Source organism: Tachypleus tridentatus, chromosome 13, assembly GCF_004210375.1.
Source record: "Tachypleus tridentatus isolate NWPU-2018 chromosome 13, ASM421037v1, whole genome shotgun sequence".
In the NCBI taxonomy this organism is placed as follows: domain Eukaryota; kingdom Metazoa; phylum Arthropoda; class Merostomata; order Xiphosura; family Limulidae; genus Tachypleus; species Tachypleus tridentatus.
The window spans coordinates 121,119,047-121,130,229 of NC_134837.1; the positions used below are offsets into that span (position 1 = coordinate 121,119,047).

Below are 11,183 nucleotides of genomic sequence, written 5' to 3' on the forward strand. Positions count from 1 at the left end.
TTTAAATATTCCTCTAATATAGCACATGTCATCCACACTATATTATTCGCTTTCCATTCTACAGGAAGTTTATTCTTCCTTAAATTTTTGAAACAGCGCGGATTTTCACTTTTACCTATGACCTTTGATAAATTTTTCCTAAATTTTAAAATTGGAGAAGATAGGAATTTATTTTTTCGTGAGAATTATTTAAAGAGTAGAATTATGCACTTAAGAGACAAATATGTTTCTAAAAATCATGAATCCAACTTAACTTCAGAAAAAAGACGACAGAAGAAAGAACAGAATATATTTAACCAATGCTTACTGTAACAAAATGTCTGAGAATTTATTAATAATTAAAAAAAATTATTAATTAAAAAGAATTTATTAATATTTAAAGAAATTATAAATTAAAGAAGAAATTAATATTTAATTAATATTTTTTCCGCCTTTACTCAGGTTCTAATCGTACTTGTTGATAAATGAGATACGTGAACATTATTTTCTGTTCACGTTACGTAGGCTCCGCCATATAGAGGGCCTTTTGTAACAGAAATATTAAGATAATGTTGCAAAATTTTGATATTTCCAGCTTGTACACGTTTTACTATATATACCATGTGAATTATGTCTATTATGCATGCCAGATTGTTAAATATGGAAATATTTCTTCTACATATTGTTACAAATCTATCTCATCAACAATATTCTAAGAATGATTACAAATATCATCAGATCAATAATTGTTCTAAGTATTGTTACAAATGCATCTAATCAGCAGTTGTTCTAAATGTGGTTACAAATCTGTCTAATGAACAATTGTTCTAAGTATTTTCGTTACCTAACCCGTTTTATAGAACAATAAACGGTTGATTCGTGCTTACTAGGAAGTAACCGGTTGAACGGAGGGGATTTAATGTATAACAATGAGATCCACAGACAACAGACAAAAAAACATAAAGGAGAAATTTATTATACATTCTGTTAGTTTTATGTTGATATTAACAACTGTCGCTTGTAGTATATTGTTGGTGGAAGAAACAGACTGAAATTACACCGTACCAACAGATGTCCATCCAGACTGTATTACAACAACTGTTGACTCATAAAGTAGTTATTCAACAAATGTAGAAATGTTATGAACATACATCACATTTAGTTACACTTACAGTTTTCTCTATACGTGTTATTATGTATTCCACATATTGTGTGTTCAATGAGTTCGTGTCTAAACATAAATAACGACTTTGAAAAATAACGAAAATTATTACACGTAACGTTACACTAAAATATTTGGTTTTCATGTTTAATACATGAATATAATAACAGTATAGAAACATTGTAAATTAATGTAAGAAATAAAAGTATAACATTATTAAGGTTCAGTCATATTGACTTCCATAAGAGTCTCTTACCAGTCACACTGAAACCCATAAAAGCTAACAACAGTTACATCGACACTTGTAATAGTTTCGCTACAGTCACTGTGGCATTCAAAATGGTTTTGGGCCTGACATGGCCAAGCGCGTAAGGCGTGCGACTCGTAATCCGAGGGTCGCGGGTTCGTGCCCGCGTCGCGCTAAACATGCTCGCCCTCCCAGCCGTGGGGCGTATAATGTGACGATCAATCCCACTATTCGTTAGTAAAAGAGTAGCCCAAGAGTTGGCGGTGGGTGGTGATGACTAGCTGCCTTCCTTCTAGTCTTACACTGCTAAATTAGGGACGGCTAGCACAGATAGCCCTTGAGTAGCTTTGTGCGAAATTCCAAAACAAACAAACAAAACAAAAACCAAAATGGTTTCACACGAGTTTCACTTACACAACACAATCAAATAGGTCACTGACGTTCATAACAGTCTCGCACTAGTCCTACTAGCATCACCAGTTGTCATACCACTATTGAGGTGGAAGTGTGACGTCATAAGTAATTAACATGTAAATGATATATTAACTAATTAAAAGTTAATTACTTAATAGATTATACAATAAATACTTCATGTAGATATACAGATACCATGTTTACATGTTAAACACAATAAATTACATATTTTCATAAAGTTAAAAACATGTAAATATGAATCTAATACTCAAATACGTGATAAAATACACAGTACCTTAAAATTATTTGACGTATTATAAAGATTATCTATGGTAAGAAAGAAAGTAACAAACTGGTGGTTCGCGGTGGACTCAGTTTTTGTCATAGTAAAGTTTGGTTTGAATTTCGCACAAAGCTACACAAGGGCAATCTGGGGTAGTCGTTCCTAATTTTGCAGTGTATGACTAGTGGTACTGACCGTCCCCACGGCTGAAAGGGCGAGCATGTGTGGTGCGTTGGAGATTCGAAACAACGACCTTCATATTACGAGTCGAGTACCTTTATCACCTGGCCATGCCGGGCCCATGTTAAGAGAAATTACGTACAACTGATCACAAAATACGTCATTAATAAAAATGACGCTCGCAACTTTAAACTTTTTGTTTACATTAAGAAGTTTTCTTTATTGTTGATATAAGTAAGTTACTGATGTTTAGATATAAGTAGGTGATTTAGTCTTGAAAAACGTTTGATATTTTACCATTGAAACGAAAATACTACAAGTAACGTCTCAAAACCTGTTTGCCAGTTATTTCCTTACATCCAATTGTTACGTCACATAATATAGTCCTGTATATAATAATTATTAAAGTATTACTTAACACTAACTAAAAATATTACAGAAATATTTTATTTAACAGTGTTACAACCTTTGTTAGGGTTAGGAAGCATTCGAAGAAAGGAAACTTTATTCCAGTAGATAATATCCTACATTAGTTGTAGAAACTTCACTTGCTTGTAAGCACAACTACATGATGTTCAGTACCAAGGATAAAGACAACGATAAAAACAGCTACAGTTGTGTTCAAACCTACAAAGGTGGATGGTAGTACAAATCATGTCATAAATCTAACTTAAACGGTTTCTTTTACACAAAACATAAGATATTACCTAGCATCACTGATAAACAAACAGAACACACTAAAGACAAGCGAGATGAAAATAAGATCTGTGGAGTTTATTATTGGTCAATAAATAAAACTAACATGTAAATATTTCATTAAAAATTGTATTTCAATTAATAGACAAAGAAATTTTTTGTAGATTGATAGTGTTAATTTGTTAAACGTTTATTTGTGCTTGAAAGTTAACATCTTTAAGAAATACAAAGAAGTGTTTATCACTTCAAGTTTAATATAATGATTTTAGTAAACAATAAATAAATTGTAGGTATTAAATTTAACTAAAGTTTCTAAGTACAAGTGATTAGATTATACAGAAAGAAATTATGTTGATAACCATTTGTTAATAGTTTTTATGTTGTAAAAATAACTAAACGAATTTTGATAAATTTATAGTTTATAGTCGATATGTTATTTTCTGTTTATGTAAAGTTTCGCTTCTTCTTTATAGGAGTGAGGTACTTACAACAAAGTTCATCATGTACATAGTGTTTGTCGAGATCACACATTAAGTCATTTTTTATGCCAGTTCTTATCATAATAATTTAGTGCATTATGCAAAAGTCTTACAGATATTGTCTCTGTTTGCATATTTGTGTATGAATGTGCATGAAATACTACGTCGTACTTTATAGGCTGAAGTTAAGATTGAATTTTGCATTTTTTGAACTTTTTGTAATCGTTTTTGTGTTATGTTTATCCAGGCAAGAGATGCGTATTCTATTATAGGTCTAATGTATGTTTTGTATATCTTTATTATATTATCAGGTGATGTACCTTGATTTTTATCTGAAAGCCTTCTTGCATAATTTGCTCTTTTTCAGATTCTAATCAGAATATTGTATGCTGTATCCACGTTAATTTGGTATCATAAGTTAATCCTAAAAATTTAGCAGAAGTAGCAGTCTGCAAAAGTGATCCATTCATGTATAACTTAGGTGGATCTTTTTTTTCAGTTTATTTAATCTGCTGAATAATATTACTTGGGTTTTCGGAATATTTATTTTTATTCTATATTTCTGTCAGTGTTCTTCTAAATTATTCAGAACTGGTTGGAGGTTTGTTGCTAGTATTGAAGGAGTGGTGTTTCTGTGGGTAACTTACGTAACCACACCTAAAATTTACCTATTATTTCCTACTTTTTACACGTCATCTTCACACAGATGTTTGCTCTAAGCACGATAGAGACTTGGGTGATGAAGATAGCTCTTTGTCACCCAGAACCATGTGCTAGGGGAGCTATTACATATTATTATTTTATGTACTACATTTGCCAATGACATCAGTTTTAACTTTACGTGTTAACTTTGCCGTTGGAACTTGGCTGTAATCTACATTCGATTTCTGCTCGGAATTTAAACTCTTACCTATATTGAGTGGCTTCGGATCGTTACTCTGAGTCATCAAGTTTGTGTGGTCCCCATGCTCCAAGTCAGTACTTGACACTGTAGGTATTTCCTTTCTCAAAGAGTCGGCTTCCATCACTGACCTAAGTGTTCCGGGTTCACTTCCTTGTACCCAACCTTCGCCAATATGACGAACTATCCACTCGACAGCTAACCACGCAGGGTTTCCTGCGCCGTCCGCCGCCAAGGACCGTACGCCACCCGTTAGGCCCCTGAATACGGTCTGTACCCTAGGGGTAGACTTCCTATTTCCATCTCCTGTATTCTGCCTCCATTCCTTCAGCTTAGAGAACACACTAACTATTCTGACTAAACCCTTATGTGGGAAGAGGATAGGGCATATCTCCAGCCTACCCTACAACCCCAGTCAACATAAAGTAAGTTATAGAAATCACTTACTTTAGTTTCCTTTTTCCCTGTTTCTGTAGCATTCCTTTATCGTAGTTACCTCTGGATTTCAATATTCATAGGTGTGGTTTTATGTCTGACTTCAGTTGTTTTAGGTAAATCTTCATTAATTGTTGGTGGTTTTTCCTGATTGTGTAATGTTTTTTTGACTATTGCAGCATATGGTGCAGGTTCTGTTTTCTGGTTTCTGAGTGGTAGTTGATTTTGATTGTTTTTGGATTATGGGTGCGTGTTTCGAATTTTAAGTTCGTATAAATGTGTGTTGTTCCCACATTTACAGCATTTAGGTTTGGGTTTTTTTTTAGTACATTGCGATATGTGGTGGTTATTTCCACAGCCTACACAACACACAATTGACATTGATAACACTGTGTTACTACTACTGACGGTGTTTCAGTTGGTTCTACAGTGTATCTTTGTTAACACATTGTGATACCATTGTTTATTAGTTGTGTTATGTTCTGAGTGTTGTCTGTACCTACTTTAATTAAGTTTGTTGTTTTTTGTTATGTTTGAAGTTATGCGTTCAACTGAAATATATTTTATGTTTTGTTCTGTTAGTGCTTCTTTAATGTCTTCTATGTCAATGGAGTGGTGCAACCCCCGGATTACGAAAGATCTGAGTGTTGACCTTGCAAGTGTTTGGTAATGTGACCTGTTTTAAAAGCGTTTGAAAGCCATTATTTTAACAATCTATATAGGTCAGCGGGTTCCTATTCTTGAACTAGAACTCCACAGCGGGGCAGACGCTTAATGTTAGTAATGTTTGTTTTAGGTTTACACGTATAAATTTTCCTTGCTAGTTGAGGCTGGTGATAAGTTCCTGGAATACCTTGTATAATAATGGCATATTTCAGTAGTTTAGTTTCACTTTTTGAATGTGTTTTGTATTTGTGTTTGTTACTGCTTGTTTTTCTTGTTTTTTCTGACTTCTAGTCTTCACAAGTGGGAATCCTTTGTGGTCAGAACTAGCTTCCTCACGTTCTGAGTTAGTGTTTGTTTCAATATTCAGGGTGGGTTTGTGATTACTTATGCTACTACTCGTTAGGTTTTCATTTTCTATTACATTGTCGATCGGTCTAGACTCAGCTTCACTGTCGACAGTAATTCTGTAAAGTTTGTGACATACATTATCAGTTTAAATAATCTACATGAATTCCTTCTTTCAGATGACGCTGAATAAAAGGCTTCACAATACCAAATAAAATAAAATTAAAAAAAATAATCAGATAATTTATGTTACTTATCACGTTAAAATATCCCTTACTATATTAACAGCATATTTATTGTTATATTAATTTTCACAATCACAAACTAATGATATTTAAGATAATACAAAACTTTAAAGTAAATTTTAAAAATTATCTGATGTTTAAATTTTAGATAATTTCAGTTGTTAACGTTCTTTTCTAAAATTAAAACATTTCATAACAATGAATGTTATAAAAATGAGTTAATATAGATGTGTTGTAAATATGCAAAAGGTTCATATTATCATAATAACAATTTTGTTGGTTTGTTTTGTTGTTAACCTACACGGTATTGTGTAAACCACGGGTATTGAAACTCGGTTTTGAATTGACTACAAATGAAGGTATTTTGCACGTTTCTCAAAACTGTATGTAAATTTATTCGTTGGTTAAAATATAAATACACATTATTTAGTTTCTATAACAAATATTTTCTCAACCCATACGAGCCGTTTTTGCATATAAACTGATTTTAAACGTTTTCAATCGTTATTCTAACACTGTCATAACAAATACAGTTGAACGATGGTTAGAACTTATTTTCCAACATAAACGTTAACATTCCTGTGGTTTCATCTAGATTTAAACTACACAGAATTACAAATATCTGCACAGTACTTTATTATTTCCAGACCTGAACCAGCTTCCTAGTTTAATACAATGTATATATTTTTCTATTTCGACAGTTTCTGTGATTTGTAATTCAATTTTAAATTAGATCTTTCTCACTAACTAAATGTTATTCCAGTCTACAACAGATTTCTCTGTCACATGTTCTACTTATTTCATTCATTAACTTTTTATATCTCTACAGTTTTTATATTCCTTGATCCTGAATTTTATCGTGAAATCTCAAATTAACGGATAGTATCCGTAAGAGAAGTTTTTTGATGTTGTGTTGTTCAAGTTGTGTTTTAAGAATGATTTTTATTTCTGTTGGCGATAGGGCACGTATAATGACATGATAAATAATAACGTTCTGGATATATATATTGTAATTCTGGGTAGTTTAGGCCTAGGAAGAGACACATAAATGTAAATAATTCAGTTTAACTGGGAACATTTTAAAATCAAAATTACTGTCATACTTTTCTTCTTCTCCGTCACTGCTGCATATGACGTCATATTACACTGGAACAAATATAGAGTTTATTCCGGGTTAGTCGTGTTTCAATAATTATTTGTTGTGTAACAATTATTCTAACATAGTATTTTGGTTAATTATTTATAGATTAAACCTATAATTTAACTACAAAATGGATTCTGTAAAACTAAAAGTTTTACCCTCATTAGTGTTAACTGAGAATTAACACACAATGCCTGAGCTTAATTATGAAACCTAACATCAGAACTTTAATTTGGGGTTAGAAATGGATATAACTAGTTTTGGACATAATGATATTAAATAAAAATAATATAACATTAAATACTGTGACATAGGATAGTTATATTCCCTAGTAAGAAGATGAAGAATGAGTCAAAATTGTGTCAAAGAATTTGATCACAGCTGACAATTTTCAATACACATTGTTTTCAGGACTTCCTAGTGAGTGATGCTTGAACTATTTCTGCGACACAAGGAATATTTTAAATATCTTCAAATGAAGTAGACTATGTTTTTGTTGTTGTTTTTCATGTGTACAAAATTACTATACTGTAGCTATTAAATATAGAATATTTAATGAAATATCGTACTTAGTGCATTTGATACAGTAATTTTTTTAGGTATATCGAAGATAAGTGTAATATGACATTCAGATACAAAATATTCTATGGATTTCTTCAGTACTATTCGTTAAGGTTCATTAGGATATTTAGAATAGTTACTATTTTGCATTACTGTTTGGTAACTACTGACATAAATCAGTTTACTTTATGAAGTAATTAATATAGTTACAGTCAGGATATATAACAATACCATACATTTTATACATCCAAAACCATACCGATGTATTTTTCTTCTGAGGGGACACGCTATGTTTGTCTTTTTACCTATATTATATTACCAATAATATGGGGTCTGTCTATACCTGACTCCTCTAGAGCCCTTCTTGGAAAGAATGTTTATATTGAACAGAAGACAATATATTGTGTATGAATTCTATGTTATTAAACAATTTTTCTTAAAGTGTTTGTGGACAATAAAACTTTATAGATAAAGAATTTAATTATAATACAAATATTTTACGTTCTTGAGAACACGTTAGATTAAATTAGCAGTCGTAAATATTGACCAATATCGCTTTATTTGTTTATAATAAAATATCCAATTGAATATAATGCCAAACAGAGAAAAATAAAACATGTTAAGAATATCTGTCTAACTTGTCTGTCTGTTATGACGTAAAATACAATTTCGCATAATATATTTATATTTTTTTATTTATTGACCAATAATAAACTCCACAGGTCTTATTTTCATCTCGCTTGTCTCTAGTGTACTGTGTTTACTTTTCCAATCGTACCAGGTAATACCGGTAGTATCTACCTTATCTTCTGTATAATACAAACCATTTAAATCACAACGATGACATGAATTATATCACCATCCGCCTTTGTGGTTTTGAGCACAACTACCGCTGTATTTATCATTGTCTTTATCCTAGGTACTTAACATCGTGTTCTTGTGGTGAGCGAGAGAATTTTATAAAATAATATTGAAATAATTAATAAATAATATATAAACAACTAGTAAAGGATATTATATACTGAAATAAAGTTTAAACTCACCCGCGTCACCCTTGTACGTTTTGTAACTCATTTGTGACGTCATACTCTGCGTATCTTCGACTTCCTTTAAAGTCTTCCAGATCAACATGGAGCACCATACTGTCCTGATTGGTCAAAGAGAATATTACGTCATTTCCTGGTGCAGAAGCAGTATATGACAAATAAATAGTTTATAACGCAGTAAATAATTAAGTATGTCAAATAATACTAAATAACATAATATATTATGTTATAATAAATAAATAATATGTTAATTTCTGTTAGATAAATATATAAAGTTTTACCTAACCAAAACTCCTGGGTTACATTTTCAAAACCATTTTTGTATTCTACCCAAGATCTGTAAAAATTTTCAAGAATAAGAAAATCAACAAAAAATACTGAGATAACTAAGTTTTATAAGTATCAAAATGAAACTTGAAAATATATATTTCTGTATTATTCAACATTATTCTATATTTATGAAACCTGTCTGAAAACGAAAGATGTGAAATCTAATAAAAGTAATCATATGATGTATGTTAGGATAATATTATCATAACATCAAGGTAAACACCAGAGTAGTTTTGTATGTATAAAGTGTCAGGTTGGACACAGATACACATTTTTACCAGTAAAAATATTTGAAATTTACTTTTAAGTTTATTCTTAAACTTTACTTCGTGAATTTTCTTATACTTCAAAAATCCAAAATAAATATTTATTTTAGAATTATGCCTGATTTAGCTAAGACTTTTCCACAAAATCATTTTTAGGGTGAGAAACTCGATTATTTAAACTGACGGTTTCATCACAAATGTTACAAAACAATAAAATCTACTAGATATAAACTATTGGGTTAAAAAAAATTCACCATTAAGTAAGATATGGATAGAATATAAACATTTAATGAACAAACGTTTACACAGAGAAATTATTTATTTTGTACATAACAAAATCATTTCACTTCGTACCAAGAACTCGTCATACTCTGCATATCTTTAACTTCCTTGATAATTCTCTGAGGCCCAGCATGGCCAGATCATTAAGGTGCTCAACTCGTAATCTGAGGAACGCGAGGTTGAATCCCGGTCGCACCAAACATGCTCGCCATTACGACCATGGGGCGTTATAATGTGATGGTCAATTTAACTATCAGTTGGTAAATAATCTAAAATGAAATGATTACCAAGTGAAAACATGTCTCACAAACTCTGAAATTAAAAGTGATAATTCAAATAGTTTAATGAAAAAGTACAATAATCAGTTACAAGTTATTCAAAATAATCAGGTATTTAATAAACTATTTTTTCAAGTTGTAAAAGTTCCTTAATTCCAAATAAATTTTCATTAAAAATAAAGGTTCACTTTAAAACAAAGTTTAGTTCACCTACCGTCCACCCTCCTCCTGATGTCTCCATATCACAGTATACAGAAATCGACTGGTTCAAAAACTGTGGCTGAATCTCGTAGACACCGCTGGTTCGGTTTAGTTGTTGTTTATAGATACTGGCACAGTCTTCTGGTAGAGGTGGCGTTTGTTCTGTCGTTTGTGTCACACAAAGAGATTTTTGAAAGGATCGGTTTTGTTTGTCATCAACAAGCCGTGGAAATGTTCGTTCAAGTGTGGTTGTACAAAACACATCTAAAGAATAACAGATAAAAACTTTAATGTGGAAATATTAAAAGAGCTGAACATATAGTGTTACCAACATTAACAATATAGCATTTAGGTTTAACATTTAAATGTTCGTTAAATCGAAGTTCAAGTTTTGTGTAATGTAAAATATTTTATGTAAAATATATTACCTCCTAAAGTAAAAATCTTCTCTCTAGCTAGATCTACCAATTCTGTAACGGAATCCACTATTCCTTTCAGTGAACCAACAGTATTACATGCTGTTTGATGACGAACATCAGCCTGGGTCAACACGAAGAAAGACAAAATACTTAATATCTTCACAGTGTTGTACATTGTTAAATGGTTAATAACACAGAACTGTTTCCATATAGACTCAATATGTGAATCTTCCATCAGTGGTTTTATAGTTGTATCAAACAGGATATCTAAAAACAGTTTTCCTTAAATCACAACAAGCTACAACGTGTTAGTAACTGTATCTGATGTTTGTCACACTGAGTCCAAGAAATATTTATAGTTTTATAAATATGGCTTTAATCAACATCTGAATTTTTCGCTTCTTTTTATAAACAGTGGTGTTATTATTATCGTAAGAGTTGTTGTTTGTAGTTAATAATTTTAATGTTAATCGTGACTCGTGACATTTTAAAAATATTTATAGACCCTAAAGTATTCATTTTTACAAGAACGTTTCTCTACTGATATTGTATTCATGTATTAAACAGGAAAAACAAATATTTTAATGTATCGTTACGTGGAAGAATGTTCGTTAATTTTTATTCATG

At 31.2% G+C, this 11,183-nt stretch overlaps 1 pseudogene; it reads right to left on the bottom strand.

Moving 5' to 3' along the window:
* Positions 1-8,782: 8,782 nt before the first annotated feature.
* Positions 8,783-10,731, bottom strand: LOC143236268 (techylectin-5B pseudogene; annotated as a pseudogene).
* Between the last annotated feature and the right edge of the window lie 452 nt (positions 10,732-11,183).